This window comes from Nothobranchius furzeri, chromosome 4 (assembly GCF_043380555.1).
Source record: "Nothobranchius furzeri strain GRZ-AD chromosome 4, NfurGRZ-RIMD1, whole genome shotgun sequence".
Lineage (NCBI taxonomy): Eukaryota > Metazoa > Chordata > Actinopteri > Cyprinodontiformes > Nothobranchiidae > Nothobranchius > Nothobranchius furzeri.
Window position 1 is genome coordinate 77,972,630 of NC_091744.1, and position 23,170 is coordinate 77,995,799.

A 23,170-nucleotide genomic window follows, 5' to 3' on the forward strand; every position below is an offset into this window, starting at 1 on the left:
AACGATTTACAGCAAAAAAATAAAAAATATCTAAAGATCTTCTTAAGCTGTGAGGCTCTAGGAAACAGAACAGGACTGGATGAGCTGCTGCAGCCTGACAAAGACAGATTCATTTGCACAATGCCCAGAGGACAACTTTAACCTTTGACCTTTCCATTGTGCTTTTCTTATATGATTTGCAAATCTGCTTTCTTCTGCAGCTTTGGTGGAGTTTCTTCTTCTACCATCCGTCAGTCAGTTTTCTTGTCATCCAGGAAATCTAATTAATTTATTTGAGTTCAGAATATAAAAGCAAATATTCCATTATGTATTTGTTGTCTCATTGCATGCACAGTTGTTCTTGAAAACACAAGTTTATTTACTTACTACCTAATGATTGCAGGTTTCAACTAGATATAATGAGGTCAAAAGGTCAAAGGCGAGAGTCAGCACTGATTAGATGGATAGATTCGACCTCAGGGGTTAAACACAACTAAAGTTGAAGACAACAGTTCTGTAGAGGAAATGAAACTCAAACAGAGGCAAGTCTGAAAACCTTCTAAAGTTTGACGGCAAATAGTGAGTCAGGACTTTGGCAGATGGTCGTAAGAAAGACTCAAACATTTGGTAGGAAGTGTGGACCAGGCAAACAAACCCAGCTGTAAAGGGCAGTCGCATGCACTTTAAATTTAATAGTGAAGCTAACCGCAAGAGGCACACACATATATACATATTCATTTTGGGGTTAATTTAGTTAGCGTGACCAATTATCTACAGCTGGTTGTGGATCAGACGAGACTGGATCAGAAATAAAAGCACTCATCATCTCTTTTTCATTACAGCAGTTCAAACGCTGAGCCAGGTGATTCATGTCTGTGAGAAAAGCAGCTGTTCCGCCTTTCTATTGTTTAACTCGCTGGTGTTGTTTTTAGCTTTTGCTCACTGAGAGAGCGAGCAATCAAAACCAATCACATCCTCCAAACACTCTGGGTAAGCAGATGCTGCAGACTTTTAGATTAAAATATTTAATTATCATTTAGTTTTTGTTGTGGTAGAAACACATGCGTCTTAACAAAAAGACACAAATCGTGCTAAAAATGACAGTGGGTGAGATAGCTGGTGGTAATGTGAATTTTTAAAAGAAAGCATGTTTTTAAAAGATGGAAGAGCTAAGGAGAGAACATAGGAGATTTTTTTGTTAACCATGAAGATATTTTCTTTGGTGCTTTGCTTTATTCTGGGGGGGAAAAGCCAGTGCACCAGTCTCAGGAACTAGAAGTGAGCCACATTGCCCATTCCTTCCACCGGAGCCGTCAGCAGCACGTCTTGCTCGCGTAAGCTGCTGCTTGGCCCTTCCCACAAGATGCGAAGCAGCAGGGGAGCAGCTGTCACCGACAGAGCACAAAGTCACATGAGTGGCTTCATCAGTAAACACAACAACAAGCAGGAGAAAACTATAACATGGCTCCAAAAGGTTTGTGTTTTATGTTCTGTCTGTTTTATAATCGCCAATACGGACCTGAAAAACAAAGGAGACCGCTAGCTAGGTGATAACTTCTCACAGGGCCGCACAGTTAGTAACTTTTTTTAAAAGTAAAGCAACCGGAAGGCAGTACGTTTCTTTGTTCTGAAAATCTCGGGAGCTTCGCTCCATTTCCGCGTCCGATTTCCTGTCTTTCCTTCCCCAAAAATGTCGAACTTGACCCGTTTCAGAGGCATCGCGCGTTGAAAATAGAACCGGTGCGTAAGGGCCGCGACATGCTGCTCCTGAGACGCGGCCGACTCGCGCTGCTGACGTCTCCGGTGGAAACGGTTCTGTTGACCACAGCGGTTCCTATCAGCAGCTATGACGTGCTGCTGCAGTAACGTGCTGCTGACGGCTCTGGCGGAAAGAAGGGGTCAGAGTCACATTTCCTGGTATTTGGACATCTCACCTCTGATTGGCTAACAGCATTCTATCATTGGCTCTGTTTGCTTTGCAACATGGGCGTTTTATCTCCACAAATAGCACAAGCCTGGAGGAGTTGTGTGGTAGAGCTGCTAAAGCTAACGGTTAGCTTCTATTAGCTGATAAGAACGCTGCTGCAGACGCTAGAACAACAAACAGCCTTCCCTGTCGCGAGTCAAGATGAGTGAGTCGGTGAATGTTAAGTGACAGTGTGACATAGATCTGTCAGGATTTTCTAATCCTAGAGTTTCGCCGTCTATTTTCTATCAGAAACGAATGCAGGAGATAGGTGTAGGAGACTATTTTCATGTTCAGCCTGCATGAAAAACTCAGAGTGGCTGATATAATCAGAAATAATCGTTAACCCTCTGGAGGCAGGCGTTGCAGATTTTCAACATTCAAACCTGCCTACCTGGTTACTCCACATACGTATTTCATGAGCGTTTCTAAACTCAGAAGTACCGCTGAATGACTTAGTTGTTTGTCCTTTTATCAAAACTTAGTTTGAGCCTGAGAGGGTTAACACTGCCTTTTAAGCAAACCACACCTTTACCAAAGGTTGAGGCTTAGTTAGTCAGAAGGAAGGTTGTGTTTAAACTTAAATCGAGAATAAGCTTTTCCCCTTATTTATCATTACTTCCTGCAAAACGGATCGTAAAGGTTTTAAAAAAATATATATTCATGAGATTGGAGTGAGAAAACTAGAAAAAAACCAACACTATCCACGTTTGTTGTCGTGAAAACAAAAACTAGCCTATTTATTTGTTTCCATTTTTTGTGAGGATTTTGGAGTTTATATTCCCAAACATGTGACCTAAATCAACCTTCGATCCAAGGCCACTAATGCCTGCAGACTAAGAACTAGCACCAAGCATCCCTTTTACCCTTCAAGCAAGCCTCAGTTCCTGTAACATGAATGCCTCCTGCTTGTGAATGGCATCCATCTTTTGAGTGATCTGAGGTCCCATTAGCTGCATTGTGAAACTCCTCAAATTGTGAATATGAAGAGCTCTCTAGTCTGAGAAAAGAGGTGCATCACGGTGTGGTAGCTTAGCAACATATCAGAGCAGAGATGATGGAAAACGTCATTTGAGTGTCTTATATGTGCCCAGCCATTATGTGCATCCAGTAGTAGCATGGCAACCTTAGATGTAGAGGGAGAAAATAGCCACCCCTGTCTGCTGTGTCTACTGTGAAAGGAACACGCACTCAGCTGGGATTGCAGAAGCTGCAATACCTTAAGGAGCCAGCAGGGGGGCTGCAGTAGCTGAGTGACCCTAATTAGACAGAAACAGCAGGACACCCCCTTCAGCAAAGTCGCCAGCTTCTGTGTGATTAGGGGTTGCAAACAAACATGCTACCCATTATTACCCCGAGCTGACATTGGACTGGGAGCTCCGACGTGACTGGATTAAAGAAAAAACGTCAACATAATTAGCTTTTCTGTATTTTTATTACAAAGCATTGATGACCTATGAAACAAACTTTTTACAGTTTGACTCCAAACATGAAAAATCGTCATTTTAACAGGATTTTTGGCTGAGTTTGATAACAGAATGTGATGAATCTGCTGAGCGTCAGCGTCTTGATCTAAGTATTTATATTCATCGATTTACAAAAACTAATTATTAAAGATTTCATTAATTAAAGAGACATTCTGGCCATTTTAATGTGTTTGTGTGTAAAAGTAAAAAAATAAAGACTGTTTTATCTATTGATATGAAAAAGCTTCTGGTTGAAGAATGTATTTCCTTCCATGACAGATATTATAATAAATATTTATAACAGTAAATAACATAGTTAATAGCCTTTTTTACACTCTTCAAAATTATCAAAACACCCCGTCACTTCTTTGTCGTTGCAACTCAACCATCTTTTTATTTGATATGAAAAACGTTATAAAAATAAGTTTTTATCCTCATATCCATAAACACGTTTCAAATTTCCAACAACACATTAAGATTCTGAAAATAAAACGCAGGTCTGGAACTTCCTAGACATCCCTATGCAGGCCAGTCCGAGGATTTTGATTGGAGACTCGTCTGACTACTTTTCTTGCTGCCTACCTGATTTCACGACATTACGGGAATCCGCGCCACCTCATTCTCCATGCTTTCTTTTCCCATCTATTCACCAGATGAAGAATTTTACAGAAGATTTCACGGCGTGGCGGCACCCCACAACCCTCCTGTTTGGTCAATTTCAAGTGAGTTTTGGTGTTTATCAACGTAATGGAAAAGATTTTATGTGCTGCATGGCTGACACACTTTGTTTTCATCTTTCAGCGCCAATAGACCAAACATTTTTCATGGTTTATTATAACACATTATTACAGGAGCCAACCAGAGCCTGACTGACTGTCGGCTTTGATGTTTATGAATTTATTCTTTTTTTTGTTGTTTTTGTTGTTGTTGAGAAAGTCAAAATTTTCCTTCTCTTCTTTGTGTTAAACATCAAGCCTATTCAATGAATGAATAAATAATCTTGAAATGACTTTGTGAAAGAGCTGCAGCGAGTGTGATGTTGACGTCTGGGTCGTCCAGTTTTGCTTTGAGTTTCCACTTTTAACAGCTTTTGTGTTTTTTTTTCCTGACAGTAGGACCAGTCAATAGAGACGGAGCACCGTGTCAGCCTCCCGATCAATGCTGCTGTCTTTGGTTTCATTAGGGTGAGCTGATTTTAAAACTCTAAAACTCAGAATTAGCTTTGAAAACAGTTGTCTGCTGTCAGATGGAGACGGATTGGGTCTAAAGATGAATTTCTAAAACTTTTCTCTGTTTATTAAGAATATTTACTGCTGGAGAGAGAGAGAGTTGTCTGTGTTCTCCCATACCACCAAATGTTGGAGAGGTGAAGATAATGGATGGATGGATGGATGGATGGATGGATGGATGCATGGATGGATGGACGGATGGATGGATGGATGGACGGATGGATGGATGATGGATGGATGATGGATGGATGGATGATGGATGGATGGATGGATAGATGATGGATGGATGGACGGACGGATGATGGATGGATGGATGGATGGATGGATGGATGGACGGACGGATGATGGATGGATGGATGATGGATGGATGGATGGATGGATGGATGGATGGACTGATGGATGGATGGATGGATGATGGATGGATGGATGGATGGACGGAATGCTGACAGTAATCCACTACTTTTAAAGGTGTGGAACATTGCAACCCCTTTTTTAAATGGTTATTTCTTATTATAAACAGTTACTCTGAATTTTTCATGCAGGCCGAACATAAATAGTCTCCTACACCCATCTTCTGCATTAGTTTCTGATAGAAAATAGACGATGAAACTCTGGGATTTGTAAAGCCTGACGGATCTATGTCACCCATTTATTGTTCTTTTCTTACACAGTTTTAGTTAAAAAACAGTTTTTTACCTGTCACGTTTCGGTTAGTATCTCTAGCCGTTATCAGAGATCACCGATGTTGGTGGCGTCACTTCCTTTTATCTGCGGGCAGCAGAGCACGATATCGCCCTCTACTGCCTGTGTCCTCCCTGCTGATGACACTGTCCCATGTGTGATGTGAATACTCCATCGTCTCTGCTAATGGCTTTGTGCCCACGTCTCCTTATCTCTACATGTCAGGTAGCAATTTATTTTTTGCTAAAACTGTGTAAGAAAAGAACAAAAAAAAAAAGATAACAAAGATAAACATAGCATGAACGTATAAAAGAGATCTATGTCACGCTGTCACTTAACATTCACAGACTCACCCATCTTGACTCGCAACGGGAACGGCTGTTGTTGGTTTAGTGTCCTGCAAAAGCAGAGATTGTCCCGAGTAGCAGAAGCTAACCATTTGCATTAGCAACTCCTCCACACAGCAGAACTCCTCCAGGCTTCTTAGGTGTGTTCTTGCTGTGTCGTATTTCTAATTCCGTGCTGTAGTTCTTTTTTAAAACACAGAACAGTGTTGTTACCTGGTTTCCCGCTACGTTTCGTTTGCGGCTCCTCCAGGCTTGTTTTGTTTGTGGAGATAAAACATCAAAGTTGCAAGTTAGCGGTAGAGTTGCATTGCTGTTAGCCAATCAGAGGCGAGATGTCCAAAGATCAGGAAATATAGACTCTAAATCCTGCTTTCTGAAGCTACTTTCTCCTCCCCGCTGAACTCTCTGCAGGTGCGTGTGGGCTGTCCCCAAGTACGACTCACAAGGCATTTATTCTTACTGGAAACCACTGCTAATGTATTGCTTAAATGAGTGTTCAACACCTTTAAAGCACTATAATAAGTTCAGGGAAACGTTAGGTCAGATTACAAGTCTGAACCAGAAGATGGAACAGCACCGTTGCAGATAGAGAGCTGATACTAAACAAGAGACAGCAGGTCGGCAAAAGGATGGATCGGGGATTTTATCATTAAAAAAACTGAAACAGACTGAAAAATAAAACAAGACGTAACTAAATGTATGAAGAAAACCAAAGACAATTAATAAAACCTGACAAAGATAAAAAAGCCATTTAGATACTGGTGAAAAATAACGAGTGACTGACTGCAGAGTGTAAAAACAGAAAATAAATCAGAGAACAGATGAAAGAATTACAAGAATAAAAGAAAAACTGAGAAAACCACAAAAACAAACAAACAACATCTATAAGTCCTCCACCCGTGAGCACTCATCCTAAAAGGCTGTGACTGAAGCAAAAACAAGAAAACCTGTTGATCATAATGATGAAAGTATCCCTTCTTCTGGAAGAAATCATTTAAAAACAGACATATATTCATACAAATTATTGCAAATTTCTGTTAATTTAAAAAAATATATATTTTTATTTTAACACCCAGAGGGAGACCTAACTTCTCAGCAGGCTTGTGGTTCATTTCTTTATATATTTATTTGACAGAATCCTACAAAAGAGCCGGCATTGTTTCATTTCTAATCTGTTCTTTCCCGCTTCCTCTCCTTTTGAGATAAACCCCGGTTTGTTGACTCTCACAGGCAGGGAGCTTTTTCCAAAAAGCCTCCTGAAAAATGTGATCTGTCTTGATAAGCCAATTAAACGTTCCAATAAATGTCAGTCTAGCGTTCGGATCTATTAAAAAAGAACTCTCCTTTCCAAAATTGAAAAGAAAAAACATCAGAAAACAACCATTGATCTGAAGGATCTGATAAAAAAAGCCCCTCAGTTGAATGTCAGTGACTGAAACTCAAAACAGACAAATCTAATTTTAAAACACTTTTCCTCAGATCATGGAAAAACACATCACACAGCTGACTTTCATAAAATTCCTAATTTCATTATTTTTGCTTTTGAAATTGGCAGCTTTGAGCTGGAGGAGTAAGTCAAATCTGTCCTCAGGGAGAGGGTGCTCGCTGCAGAACTACAAAGGCGGAGCTGCACCAGAGTCAGCCCCGCCCATTCACGCAAACTCAGCCTAGCCCACTGACTTCTGTTTTTGTTTTTTAACTTTATCGCAAACTAACCTGACCCACATGAATTACGGCTGTTACTAGTTTACCGTTGTTAATGCTATCTTCTATGCTCCAATTAAACAAGAGAAATATAACTTGCTACATGACAAAGCCTGAATATATCCCGAAACAAAAAGGTTTCTTTCAGCAAAAATCTGCCCACAACCACTCCAACAAAAGCGACATACAACAGCATTTAAGGCTTGTTGTTGTATGGACTCTGGTAATCCAGTGGCAATCAAGTTTTGCTTTCCCTTCTGCTGATGCTGGTTCGACTCTTTGTGGGATCAGCAACAATCTATTTAGCCAGCTGAAACATTTAATTTGTTTATATTTTAGTTGTAATGTTTATTTTCTGCAAAATGTCTCTAAAAGTTCTTTGAATTTGGTCGTTCCTAAACAGCATTTTAGTTCAAACTCTGCTCACAAATGGACTCACACTGGCTAAATAAACAAATAAAAAAAATGGCCTGTATTTGATATAGCCCCTTCTAGGGTCCTGGAACCCCCCAAGGTGCATTACAACACAATCAGTCATTCACCCATTCACACACAAATTCATACACTGGTGGGGATGAGCTACGATGTAGCCACAGCTGCCCTGGGGCGCACTGACAGAGGCGAGGCTGCCGAGCACTGGTGCCACCGGTCCCTCCAACCACCACCAGCAGCAGGCAACGTGGGTTAAGTGTCTTGCCCAAGGACACAACGACAGCGACAGACTGAGCGGGGCTCGAACCTGCAACCTTCCGATTACGTGGCGAGCTCTTATCTCCTGTGCCACCGTCGCCCATTACCGGCCGACAAACACATTAGTCATTATATTTTAAACGGTATACCAATAAACGGTTGTAAACATAATACTGGCAAGTGTAGCTAGAATGGAAGAGAAAAGGTAATGCCACCATTGCGAGGTGAACCGGCGCAAACCTGCGTGCCAAAGTGACTGCATAACCACTTCACCCCTACATCTGATACCACACATGAGGCGTCAGATATAATGATGCCATCCAGAGTGTCTTTATAGATGGGATGTATGGTTTCTCCGGCGGTGTCTCAGTAGAAGTCATTTCAGAAATAATTTGTCAGAAAATTCACAGAATATCCAGATTTGAGACCCAAGACCAGACCCGCTTCAGGGGGAGGAGACCAAATTGAAGCTGAGATGGGAGGAAAATGCGTGAATGAGGCCAAAAATGGCTTTGGCGTGTTTCTTATGAGGAAATGACAAAATAACACGGTAAAACGTTCCAAAAGTTAGATTTTTAATTATATGGAACCTTTACCAAAACTGTTCAATTAACCTCTCAACTCCGTCCTCAATCTTACATTTTAGATAATATTAGCTATAACACCCTCTTTGGTTGGTTTCAGAATGCTATCAAGTCTTTTGGACTGACTCTGATGGAATGGGCAGGGTCGACTCTGGTGCAGCTCCGCCTTTGTGGTTCTGCAGCGAGCGCTGCTTATCCTCAGGTGGGCTGCAGGCACCCTAATTAATTCTGTAAAGTGAGTCCAACAGAATAAAACGCGCTTGAATCTTGAAAAGAAACACAGGAGGTCTGCAGGGGCCAGCTAGCAGGTTGAACGTGTCTGTGAGAGGTGCACGAGATGCTTCACTTTAATTAAATCTGCCATATGCTGGCGGCCTCTTCGCTGCTCGTCTCGCAGCAGAGCAGATGCGACAAACTATCAATTGTTTTGAAAATGAAATCTATCAGGACGCTCACATGCGAGTGTAAAAATATCAGCCAGTAGCCGTTTCGGGCCTTTTTCAGTCAGGTTTCTCATTTGTGCAGGCAATCACGGTTGTCTGTCTGAGAGCTTGCCAGGGGGAGGCACGCGGTCATCTATCTTGTTTGCTGCTTTGATCTTTGTAGCACAACATTGTTTAAAAACGAAACCACCAAGAAGCCACTTGTGTGTGTGAGGGATTGTTTTTCTTTGGGCCGGTAATTGAAGCCGCGGTGGCTTGGATTCATCAGATAGCCGCGGATCATAACAAGTTTCCATTTAGTCTCCGAGTGGAGTCATTTGGTGTAACGTCGCTTCTTACAGAACCTCCTTACAGCGGCATCAGGGGAATCCTGATCCGCTGCTCCGCTTCAGTTTTGGGAGTGAGATAATCTGCTGAGAGAGCGCCTGCATCGAGGAAACTCTGGCTTCTTCATTTCTGCTAATTAGCTCGTTGCATGTGAGAACTCCTGAAGGCAACAGAAGGCCATTCCCTGTTGGATACATCCACACATTGAGCGCTTATATAAATTCTGTGCAGCAAGTTTGCAATTTGAACGCAGCGACTCTCCTGCTGCGTTGTTCAGCATCTGGTTTAACTTAATGGGCCTGTGGATCGATAACTCTTCAAACTGCATCAGTGAGGATTAACTACCCCTCTGGGATGTTTCTCAGGTCAACGTTCGGCCGATTTAATGGCTAATTAGATGTTTTTTATTGAGCTTATGGTTCTTGTGAGGCGTATGTTTCAGCAGAACATGCAGTTATCAATGAATTTGCGCACACCATTCAGAGAGAAAACTGTGATATTGAGCTGGATCTATAGATTTGAGTCTTCAGGGGTTTCTGTTTTGCTTTGTTGTGATCGATAGCGGCAGGCCTCCTGTTGTACACTCAATCACCCGAGTGATGCCAAATTGTCTCGAAGAGTTTCAAGGCACCGCTCCTAAAACTTAACCAGCAGTTTTCTCTCTGTAGTTCAATTAATCATGGGAAAATTCCTGTTTGTGGTGGATTTCTGGAAGAGCAGTCTAGCAGGTTCAGTCATCGCTCCTCAGAAACCAAAATAATGTTTGGAGGTTTATGATGTTCATCTAGCTGCAGAAAGAACCGGCTGTGTGTGGAGCAGCACACAGCCAGACTACAGGTCCCTTCATAACAGACCCCTCTGATTATATTTATGAAATTCAATTACTCTGACACAGATAGATGGACTTCCTGTCAGCGGGGACGCCCGTCATTTGTTAGCATCAGCAGACGTGTCATCCTCGAGGCTCTGATGGGACCGAGGTTGTGTGACTGGAAACAAAAGAAGGGATCTAGCGGAACAGAAGGACAGGAAGATTGAGGAGAGGAGGAAGAACGGCGATTCACGTACACAAGCAGACCAAGGTACAGTGGCCCTGAACAGCTCACTGTTGTTCAAACGTAAACAAAAGTGAATCCTAGGCAAAGAAACACAGCAGCAAGGATGTTATGATGATTTTTTATCATAGATATTTTGGATATTTAAATGAAGTTTGTCAGCAATGAAAAAAAATAAGAATAATTTCCTGAGAAAAACAAAAAAGGCAAATTTAAAGAAAATTCATATTTACGATAATGCTGAGTTTAAATAAAAAGCCAAAGCATGTCTCCAAATTTCTGTAGTATTTCCACTCCCGGGTGGACTTGCCTGGAAAACCTCACCAGGGAGGCGTCCAGGAGGAATCCTAGCTAAATGTCCGAGCCACCACAACTGACTGCTCTCGATGTGGAGAAGCAGCGGGTCTACTCCGAGCCCCTCCCTGATGACCGAGCTTCTCGCCCTATCTCTAAGGGAGAGCCCAGACACCCTGTAGAGAAAACTCCTTTAGATATGGTATTACTGTATCTGTTATGCCATTCTTTCAGTCACTACCCAAAGCTCATGACCATCGGTGACTGTTGGAACATAGAGCAACCGACCAGTAAATCGAGAGCTTCGCCTTCCTGCTCAGCTCTCTCTTCACCACGACAGACCGGTACAACGCCCACATCACTGCAGACGCAGCACCAGACCGCCTACCGATCTCCCGATTCATCTTTCCCTCACTCGTGAACAAGATCCCTGAGGCACGACCTCACCCCTGACCTGGAGAAGGCATTCTACCCTTTTTTGACTCAGATTAAGAGGAGCTGATTCTCATGCCAGACGCTTCACACTCGGCTGCGAACTACTCCAGTGAAAGTTGAAGATCACTGTCTATTGAAGCCAACAGGACTGCATCATCTGCATAAAGTAGAGACCTGATCCTTATCTCCTCAAACCCTTAGCTGCCTCTAGAATTTCTGCCCGTAAAGGACGAGTGGGGAATTGTATATGCTTTAGCTATTATCCTGCTGCTATTCACCTGATTTTAAACAGCAGGTGATTAACAGGCTTCTGCAGAGCCGGATGAGCTGCTGCACAGGTGATTCGACCACTGAATCTGGAGGTTTGGAGCAGGGAAACAACTAAAACATGCTGGATACTGGCCCTCAATGACCAAGGTTCTCCACCCATGCCATAAAGATTATGAACAAAATCCATGACAAAGAGGAAAAGTTCCTACAAGCTTCTCAGAGCTCAATATAATAAAAACCTGTCTCTGATGACTATCTGTTACTCCTAAAGGTCAACTTTACTCATATTTTGAATACATTTGCAGTGGTCTCTAGTAGGAATGAATGCCCTTTAACTCATTCACTGCCAATGACGACTAAAGTCGTCATTTGCATTTTTTTACTGTTTGAGCATCGGAACGAGCCCCCGCGCTGAGAGAACAAACATCTCAGCCCTGAAGCCGATCTTCATCCGCATATGTCACAGATCACATGATCAGGAAGCAGACCATCCATGTGTTTGGAGATCGTTTTGGGCCGTTCCTGTAAAAAAAGTGAGGCGCGAACCGGAGAAGCGTCTGCTGATCACAATTCGACAACGGATTATGAAAGAACGGATAACGCTCGAAATACGCGGCTTCTTCCTGATGTAAGAGGTGAGTCTCCTCTTAGTTTTTGGTTGTTTTGGCATTGACATCATGCTAGCGCGCAACGTTCTGTGACGCTGACAGCGAAGGCCGTTAGTGATCAGGAAACGGCTGGCAGTGAATGAGTTAAGTCATACTCTGGGGGAAAAGCTTCGGTGCACTTTGCTTCTCACACAAAACCTTCTGTCAGGAATCTTGGTGTGACCTTTGACCCAGCTCTCACCCTGGATTCTCATGTCAGGTCTCTTGTTCGCTCTTCCTTCTTCCATCTCAGGAACATTGCCAAGCTGAGTCCCATTCTGTCCCGCTCTGAACTTGAGACAGTTCTCCACACCTTCATCTCCTCATGCTTAGACTACTGTAACTCTCTTTTCACGTGTCTGAGCAGAACCTCCCTGAACCGTCTACAGGTGGTTCAGACTGCATGTGCTCAGCTTCTGACCAAGTCCTCCAAACACACCCACATCACCCCGCTTCTCCTCCAGCTTCACTGGCTGCCAGTCAACTTCAGGGTTCATTTCAAGATCCTGGTTCTGGTCTATAGGGCCTTACATGGACAAGCACCATCTTACATTGGTGATCTTCTTAGTCCCTACACCCCCAGCAGGTCCCTGAGGTCCAGTGACCAAAGCCTACTGGTTGTGCAGCACCAGGCTAAAGACCAAAGGTGACAGATCATTTGCTGCTGTGGCCCCCAGACTCTGGACCTCTCTCCCCGTGAGCCTGAGATCTTCTTCTTCTTCTTCTTCTTCTTCTTCTTCTTCTCCTTCTTCTTCTTCTTCTTCTTCTTCTTCTTCTTCTTCTTCTTCTTCTTCTTCTTCTTCTTCTTCTTCTTCTTCTTCTTCTTCTTCTTCTTCTTCTTCTTCTTCTTCTTCTTCTTCTTCTTCTTCTTCACCTGTTTCAGGAACTAGAAGAAGCCAGATCAGAGTTGAGCTGAAGGATTTTGGAGTCTTGCTTCCTGACATTTGGACATCTCTCCTCTGGTTGACTAACAGCAATGCCACTGACTATGTTTGCTCTGCAACGCTGCTGTTTTATCTCCACAAATAACACAAACCTATAGAGGAGTTCTGCTGTGTGGTGGAGTTGATAATGCAAAGGGTTAGCTTCTGCTAATTGAGAAATTTTCTGCTGGATGCTAAACCAACAACAACCTTCCACGTTGCGAGTCAAGAAGGGTGAGTCCATGAACGTTAAGTTACATAGATCTGTCAGGCTTTTCAATCCTAGAGTTTCACCGTCTATTTTCTATCAGACGCTAATGCAGGAGATAGGTGTAGGAGACTATTGTCATGTTCAGCCTGCATGAAAAACTCACAGTAACTGAATCATCAGAAATTATAATAAAACATATATTTTTTTCAGTTAAGTTGATCTTTGCAGCAGAATCACTTTGTTAGCTGTAGATTCTGCATCATTTTACTCTTATTCTAGTTTTATAAACATGAAATCAGTTCTTGTTGAAGTAAAAGGAACGAGCTGCGGTGCTTGGCCCCTCAGCTCGGCTAGATTTCTGGTTGAATTATTTGAAAAGGGACGGTGATTCGATTGAAGCTGTGCGATAAAAAAAAAGCCAAGCAGAGAAAAAGAGACAGTTGCCCCCAAACTCTCAGCTGGAATGAGTGAGCTGAGACGAGACCAAATAAAACCCACACCTTCTGTCATGCGATCAGCACCAGATGGATTGTGTTCACACTTCCCTTGTAGTAGGATGCTTCAACCCACACTTTCTTCTATGCTTCAGGTTCTTCTTGTTTGAATTCCTTAATAAGGAGAAGGAAGGAGATGAAAAATCCCACAGACTTTTTACGAAGTGGATCTAGTAGTGAAAGAAGGACAGAAATGTCAAGTAGCGGAGGAGGGAGGGAGAGACGCCCACTTATAAAACATCTGAGCGCTGCTCACTTGAAACCGCTCTGGACTAGGCTCTCCTAAAACCTTCCGGAGGAGATTTTCAGCCCAGGGCAACATCCTTCAGAGAAGCTGCCAGCAGAGAGGCTCGTATTCTGCTGAGAGTTCCCCGTGGAGGCAAGAAGACAGGAGCAGAGCTTTGTTCTCAGCAACTTTGAAATAAATCATTTCTCTCACTCTGTTTTCCTTTTTAGAAATCTTATTATTGGGATTTTAAACCGTCTTAAATAGATCTATGCATCTTAATCTACACTCGCTTTATTATTAAACTAAAAATAATGACTATAGGAAATCTTCGGAGTTAGTGGAATTTGCCAGAAGAGGAAAAGGATTGAAGGAAAAGGAAATGTACTTTTAGAAATGTTTGGGTAAAATCACATAAATTATTAACCAGCTGTTAGTTTTCTGCTTTCCACCTCATTATTTGAGCCACATCAGTTTGAGCAGCAACAACACCGGTCCTCTAATGTCTTGACAAGCAATATTAAACATTCTAGAAGGGTAAATATGTTGCTTTTAAGCTTAATATATTATCTTTACTTATGATCAATAAGATGTGATATTCTATAAAAATATAGAGTATCACTCTGATTGGTCTTTGAATGTTTAATCAGAAGAATTAGGATTTTTTGCTTTTTCAGTGATCAAACACACTTCGTATTAAATCAAAGTCAGATTTATAAAAAGTAAGAAATTTATTTTCTAAATAAATTAAAAACAAGACAAGTTAAACAAGACGAATGTGATGGATGAATATAAGTGGATGGGATGTGATGTATGATGATGTAATGGTGTGTGTTTATCAGAACCTTGTATCTAGAAGAAACTATGTTCTGGGTGTGAAAAGATTTTGGTTTGCATTAAACTATGAAGTTGGTTCTTATCAAAACGCCATCAGACGCAATCTTGCTGTGTTCTACGTACCCCTGAGGAGACTTTCTTGTGGATCAGAGATGTCGGGTGGTCGGGTAACCCCAAGGTACTGAAGTTCGTAGAAAAGACTGCAGTACGACGAGGTCGGTCCAGAGACGTCTCCCGGATCACAACAGGTAGTTGTTTACGTCTACGGAAGGATGGACTCTGAAGGAGTCGTGGTTGTGTCAGCTTTGCTCTGAAGGAGCAAGCTTCTGTGTCAGCTGTAGCGTGTCGCAGGTTTTGACAGCTTGTCAAGAGATGCGGCGGTTAGAGAGTTTTTCCCCGGTGGCCAGTCCGGAGTTATGCTCAAAACTGACTGAATCACTCAGCAAGCGATTCTGTTTTAACAACCGCCATATTATGATTGCGTGGCCAATCAGGACAAAAGAGGTTAAGAGGTGTTAAAAAACAAACCTCAGAATACACACCTTTTCCAGATACAAAAGATGCTCTGATTTGTGGATAAGAAAATATCTATGTGCAGTGATGTTAACTTTAATTTATGTCTTATGAGCACTGTGTATGAGTGTAGATAATGACTGGTGTGCTAAACCGAACATTACTGATCATAACATCAAAATGTTTCATTGTAACATTAAAATTCATTTGAACTTTATTGAATTAGGCACAGATTATTCAAACATTAATATCATTATTCATATAACATTTGTTCATTCACCCATATGTTTATTTAATGATTATTTAACTTGTGAGTTATAAAAGTTCATCTTTCATGAGAGTGTGCCATCCTGCAGTCTTATCAAAAGAAGGCTTTGTTTGGGAACATAGGCTGACATCTTGTCCCCCCTGAAATGTCAACAAGGACTGCAGAATCTTCTGGCTTGTTGGAAGATGGAATGTAAAATCCACTTTAGTGGATGGAATTATGTCCGCAGATGACCGGTGGCATGTCGGTCAATATGTAGGTGAAAAATGACCCCTTCCGGATGTTACAACATTATTAGATGGTAAGCATAATAAATATTTTCTTTCATACACAAGATAATCTGTTTTAATAAAATAATTTGTTAATAAATTAATTATAGCAATAGTTTCACGTTTTAAAGACCAGTACGCTACGGTGGCCATCATGAATTGGTATGACTTCAAAAATAAACAAGTTTTACTTGTCATGGTCTGCATCTGCCCCTTTCTTCATGTGCCTCCTGGTGTCCTTCATCCCTCTCTGGATTCCCTTTTGTGTCTCTTAGCGCCCTCATGTGTCCTTTGTCTGCGTTCCAGTTAGGTGTCTTATGTTGTAAAGTCAATTCCTCCCAGGTCCTGTGCCATTCCCCTGCTCAGTGTTTGTGTGTATGTGTTTATGTGAGTCCTTCCCTCAGTTTTAGGTTTAGTTTTGGGTTTGAGTAGCCTGGCAAGCCAGACTAAATAAATGTATTATTTAGTCTGGCCATGCTCCATTGACGGCTCTCGGTTGTGGGGCGGGTTCTACCGTTGTCTTTCAAATGATCTCCACATTCCACTGGACAATGAATGTGACATCCTCTTGTTTCACTCTGTTGCATCATCCCACCCACCAGGCATATAGAGGGCCCTGATTGGCCCACAAAGTGGATAAAGCTCTGTGATTTGTTCACTAAGCAGATAGAGCACTATGATTGGCCCACCATTATGGACCAATCACAGCTCTTTATGTGTTTGAAACCCCTCTAGAGAGCTGTGATTGGCTAGCCAGAGTCCTGGTAGGAGCTTCAGAGGTTCCAATGGAGCATGCCTAGGCCATTCTTTGCAAAGCAAGAATTTGGTCTAGTTCACTAGGCTAGGGTTTGAGGTTATCTGCCCCCCATTGGTTCTGTTTCCCCCATTTGGATAATTGGTGTCACCTGCCTTCCCTCCAGCCCTCACTCCACACACCTGTTTCCTGTTTCCTTAATTGTTCTCCCTATGTAATTAAGCCCTGTCTTGTCTCTGTTTGGTGTCAGTCCATTCGGTTTGTGTGGCAGCGTTTTCTGGTGCTCTGTGTGAGCGTCGTGTCTCGTCCCAGTTTGTGTGCTCTCGGTGAGCTTTTGTTCTTCTTATTCTGGATTTTTGGCTCCCTGCCTTTGGATTTATTTTGTTTTCATCCTGCAAATAAAGGATTATTTACTTTACTTCATCTCCTGCCTCGTGTCATCCTGGGTACTGCATTTTGGGTCCAAACATCCCCAAATCGTGACATTACTTTTATGTGTGAAAAGTAACTTCTCAAAGTTTCATCAACATCCAGTGGCTGGTTTCACTAATACCCCAGAGACAAGGCAGGTCACGCATCTCCACCTTCTTTAACTTTTGAAAATTTAAAAAGCAGCAACCTCCCATTTAAATGTACGGAAGCATTTCAGCATCGGTGTGGGGCAAAAGAAAGAAGCTGTACGTTGTTGTAACGAGAGTTTTCAATAAAAAGAGATAACATCACATTATAACAAGAAACGTTCTCATTCATTCGAGACGCTGCTCCCATATTTTTTCTCGCACCGACATCAGCACGCTTCCATACTAACGTTCCGCTGTATTTTCTTTTTAGATATGAAATTACAGCTAAACATGTTAGAAAAAATAAATGTCTGAACTCACAAGCAGGGAAAGAATCAAATGAATCAACAAATATCAACCCATAGGAAAAAATTATATAGGATGCATTTTTGTTTATTTAACTATTAATAAGAAAAAGGCGGGGCTTAAAGCTTGTACTGGAATCAGCCACTAGGGGGGTTGATTGTAAATGCAATTTATATCATTGTGTTAATTCTTAATATTCTGCAGCACAGTTTCTTTAACTTCCTTCCAACTTTATTACAATCAAGCACAGAAGCAGCACAGCAGACGGACAGAGCGAATATTTGGTTATTTACCCACTCGAGGAGGCCTGCTGTTACTTGCCTCGTGCTCGATGCTGCTATTTCTCATTTCCTCCCCCTAGATGAGCTATGTGTCTCATGCCAGGGCTCCTGCTGCTTCTTCATTGTGCATCACTGAAAAGTGCTCAAAATAGCACCAGCAGAGACACTTTTCTTAAACAATACATTTTTAATGCCTATTACCTCAGATTGTTGTACACCTAATTACCCTTCTGTGGCACCAGAGCAGTTAAGTGATCACCGTATGGCCTGATGTGATGTGTTTTCTTCTCAATAGAGCAAAAAAAAAAAATAAATAAATGTACGGGATTAATTGAGTGTTTAATTATCATAAAGATGCAAACTCATGAGCCTGCTGACAGGTTATAATGCATCCGCTGGCTTTTTAAAATATATTCCTGAAGAAAAGCTTATTAAGAAATACTCGCTGGTGAGAGTCACTTGTGTTTTGTAACCTGCAGTGTTTGTGCTGACGAAGCTGACTAGGCTCTGCATGCATTTTAACTTGAGGAGCTCTAACCAAGATGCAGCTACGCTAGCCGCTTGTTTGATGTTTGCTATAAAAGCCCCATTATTAAAATCAGTGGTAAGCGCAATAAATAATGTGAGAGCGGGCTCACGCTGGGAACAAACACTGGGGAGAGCTTTCATAAAAATGCAACGTTCATCGAGAAAAGATGCATGAAAAAAAACCAGATGCTGCAAATACAAAGAGAGTGTGATCCATAAAGAGTCAGGAAGTGCGAGGCTTTTGCATGTTTGTGAGTCCGTTTGCAAAAGAGAGCTAATAAGAATATGAATGATGGGTGTGGCTGAGGCAGATGTCTGCTCAGAGACCGTGTGGCTCCTGTATTAAAGACACTGAGCTGCAAAGTGGTTTATTTTGTCTTAAATGTCCCATAATCACATAATAAATGACACATTTTGCTCCTGGTAAGAAGAGTGAAGGATGCAAACAGTTTGTGCGAGTACTTCTGGGATTTTATGGCCACATCAGCCGGGAACAAGCAGCTCAACTTTAAGGCTGCGAGTGCTGAGTTTATTTCCCTCCATATTTTCATATACAGCACTCAGATCTGATGGACTGCATATGCTTGGAGTGTGAAAATTACAGGCTGCCGTTGCCCTTGTTTTCTATGGGGCTGAGATAGTGTCATCAGTGGAAAGCTGTTTTTAAGTGCCAGAGTACAGTCACTTTGATAGAAAATTGAAATAATCATCTCCTGGTGGTGTTTCAGCGGTCATCGGCAGCACTTTTCACAGGTAATTTTAACGGGATCGTCAATGTGTTTTGTGTTCAGCTCCCAACAGCCTGTCCTTCCATGAATGCTTTCCTATATGGAAAGCAATTAGTGGAGCTCTTAGAAAGGTGAAAATTGCCCCCTATCTCACAAGTCGTCGCCAAGCTTCTAACACTCACCTTGTTCTGAACACACAGGTACATGAAGAGCACACAGGTTACCCATGCTTTGATGTTGTTCAAAGCGGGCAGTTGTATTTCAGTTTGACATCGAGACAGCTCGTAATTCGCAGACTTTCTAGCTGTGCTCCTCAATAAAGCTTATAAGGAATCAGCCACGGGATAATTGAACTCGGGTGACGCACCTGCAACTGGAGGAACCACTCCAAGGGCATCTCACCTCCTCCTTTTTACTCCCACATCTCATTATGATCAGCTAATGGTTAAGGTTGGTGATTACAGAGGGGCGTTGGGATAGAGCGGGGTGGGATTAATGTGTTAGAGCTGATTCGACTGGCACTGATACCGCAGGAACACTGGAAGGTCAAGAGGAGGTTTGTGCCCAGAACCGTGTTCACTGTGAGAAACTGTGACCCATCACATTCACTCCTCATCGATTTTAATCTGAAATTAAACATAGATTCTATATTTATCTGTATTTTTCTGACATTTGGTACCGCTACCACTTGGTAGAACAAACTTTAGTATATTACTGAATTAAAATTTAAATTAAAAAAACTGCTTTTAAGTAGGGGTGGGACTCGGTTTAAAAATAATCTAACTAATTGGTGGTTTTGTAATTGATTAATCATGCTTAATCACATTTTAATCAGTCAAGAAAATTTCCATTAAAATCAGTTTTTTTATTAAAAAATAATGAGGCAGCGACTCAAACAATAGACATAGACATTTTATTTGTAAGCTCAAGATCTTTCACTTTTAAAAATGCTTTAAAATTGTATTTCCATAGAAAACAGCACAATTAATTTGCTTTGAAACTGTTGCTGGCATAGGCTGGAGCTATTCCAGAAGCCACACTAAGTAGCCTTCTACCTCCGTGACTAATTGACACCACGTTTGGATCGTTAGGGCCAGCAGAACAAAGTATTACTCACCTAAATTAGATTGACAGCTCAGTCAGCCAATGAGACTCATCATAACACTGACATACAAAAACGAGGAAAGAGAAAAGCTCTTGGTGTTTGAGTTCTGCCTGTTTTTTTTTTTCAGTCAAAATGGCTTTGTTTTATGTATGAACTGTTTTCAGTGTGACTAAAGACGTAGGGCTAATATCAAACGATAAGAAAACCTGGATAGAACAAACTTTTCAAGGTGAAACATCAAAGGCAAGAAACTTTTTGGAGGTCTGCTGGTGAAAACCGTTTCTTCTTTTGCTGCTCTCTGGCTTCTATCTTTGTGAATTGTATGTGTAGTGTTGGGAGATTCGCATTTAGAGTTGGTAGGGCCTGAGCTTTTAAATGGATGGATAGAATGTGTGTAAAATTAGATTTTTAGCAGCTTTACAGACAGAAATGAAGGCAAAAACACACACATAAAAGGATTTTCTGATCACTCATTTGATTGTAATCTTATCTGTGTTTGGAGCATATCAAAAGGTTTGTGTGGTCTTGTAGCCAAGCTTCTGATGTTTTATTAGCGGTGCAGCTTGATGATATTTAGGGCATATATTTTGCTACCAAACTTCAATGCTCATCAATTTGGGGCCCCTCAGGCCCAAATGGTTAAATGCATACATTTTGTTAACAGGTTATTTTTTTTTATAAATAATCATAATTAAAGCATTAAAGTACCATGCCAACTTTTAACATTGTAGTTTTTTAAATTCTCACTTATAATAAAATAGAAACAAATCTTGGTGTGAACATTAACAGGTTATAAATAAAGAAAGACAATAAAATATTTCAGCCTTCCAGATAAAATTCCTTTGATTCCAGCAGGTAACCCTTTTTTTACTTCTTGCTGCATTTCAGAGTAAATGAGAATGCAGCAGTGAAGGCCTTCTCACGCTCTGACATTAAAGCTCTCAGCTTGACTTCCTCACTCTGCTCTAGCCCCTCGTGTTTATACAGACTTTTTAGTTTATCGTATGGTTAGCAATTTTTTTATGCTGCACCAGAAGAGTGGAATACTGCTCCGATGGGGCACTGAGCAGCTCAAAGGGGCCGTGTGAGCGCCTGATATGAGGTTGAAAGTCCTTGTCCCAGCAGGTTAGAATTTCAGCATATCTCTACTAAATAAATGCCCCGAGAGCTCAGAATTTTTTTTAAATATATGTATGCGTATCAGTCCGCTCCAGGGGTGTTCTCTTTTTTTTCTGCTCTCCGCTCACATGCTGATCATACAGACGGTTGCAAACCAGCAGCTTTGAAATCTTAGCCTCCCAACACACGCTGATGCAAGAGCTGCACACTCTGAAATACAGAAGATGGGAAAGGAAACAAATTCATATTTGAAAACAAGTTTAAAATTTTGCACACATAAGGGAGTCTGTGTTGCCCTGCATTCTTCCAACAAGCTGTTGGGTGAGTGTGTAGTCCCACATGCTAACAAGCCATCAACAGAATGAAACATTTGCACCACACAGCACTTTATTTCCCTCCCACAAATGCGTACAAGTTGTACTGACCCCTGCCGCTTAATTTGTTTGTGGGTTAAGCCGAGATGGCATGGTTGTGGCGCTCAGATGTGGAAGATTTGATCAAAAATGTGAGATTTCAGTTTCTTATTCTACCAATATTGAATCAGTTATGAATTATTCAAATAGATAAACTGAATGAATAAACACGTAAATAAACTAATTTCAATTAAACCAAATAAAAGTTTTGAAATACTCAGTGTAGAAAAATTTAGTTTCAGTAGAAATACTGAGTAATTAAGGAAATGGAAAAAAGCAGTGAAGAAATAATTGGGGTTTTCTTTCAAAACTCATGTCACCGCACAGTTTTAGAAACCAAAGAGCTTTGAATAAAACATACTGACTTTTTAGGAAAAGAAATCAGAACACGCGTCCACAGTTTGCTGTAATTTTAGTATAAATAAAACTGTTTTGCGTATAATCTTTCCCCACGGTTTCAGTTCATGAGTTTATTTTGTTGAAGACGATTCTGTTATTGCAAGTAGTAGATCCAACCATTAGAAAATTAACAATATGGCTGAACACAATCAGGTTTGTGTTATTTGATAAAACATCAATGTTTTATCCCAAGAAAGAAGAGCGAACGATGGCAGTAGAAGAGTTGCATGTCTGTTAGCCAATCAGAGGAAAGCCATTTCCATATCATGAATATCAATGAGTAAGACTCCAAATCCTGCTGTTTTCTGCCCATTAGTCCTTCAACGAACTTCTATCCCCTGAAATAGGAGCTCAACATCTTTTTTCCACAGAGAATTCCTCAAAAGCATATATTTATACTAAAGATAACAAATATAACAAGTATAACTTCTTTTGTATTTTTTATTGAAAATGAAGAGCCAAACAAAATTTGCAATGATAAAAAAAAGTCCAGCAAACTCATCAGAGGATAATTTTGTGTCTGGGAACAAAAATAAATTATCTTTCAATCCATGCATCCATTATCATCTGCTTATCCCAAGTTGGGTCGTGGGGGCAGCAGCCTAAGCAGAGAGGCCCAGACTTCCCTCTCCCCAGCCACTTGGGCTAACTCCTCCGGGGCAATCCTAAAATGCCAGCCGACAAACATCGTCCCTCCAGCGGGTCTTCCTTTGGGTCTCCTCCCAGTTGGACGTGCCTGGAAAACTTTACCAGGGTGGCGTTGAGACAGCTTTCTAACCAACCACCGCACGCACCTCTCAGTGCGTGAACATTTCTACATTTACTGTAAATGGGGGAAAAAATGCATTGGACTAAGAATAGATCCCTGAGGAACTCCACGTGTAGGAAGAGCAGTCGATTATGAAAGACAGCTCAGTCATAAAGCTGCAATAGTTAAAATGGTTCAATCAAAAGATTTCAAGATGTCTGATCTGCATCCTTACAACCAAAACACTTGCTATGATGCAACAATGTGATGCATGATGGAAAAGGCAGTTTGCATCATGTTGAAACCAGAGAATACGCCACTTAGAAAACTGTATCTGCTCTGATATTGTTATCTACTCAATGCATTTACAA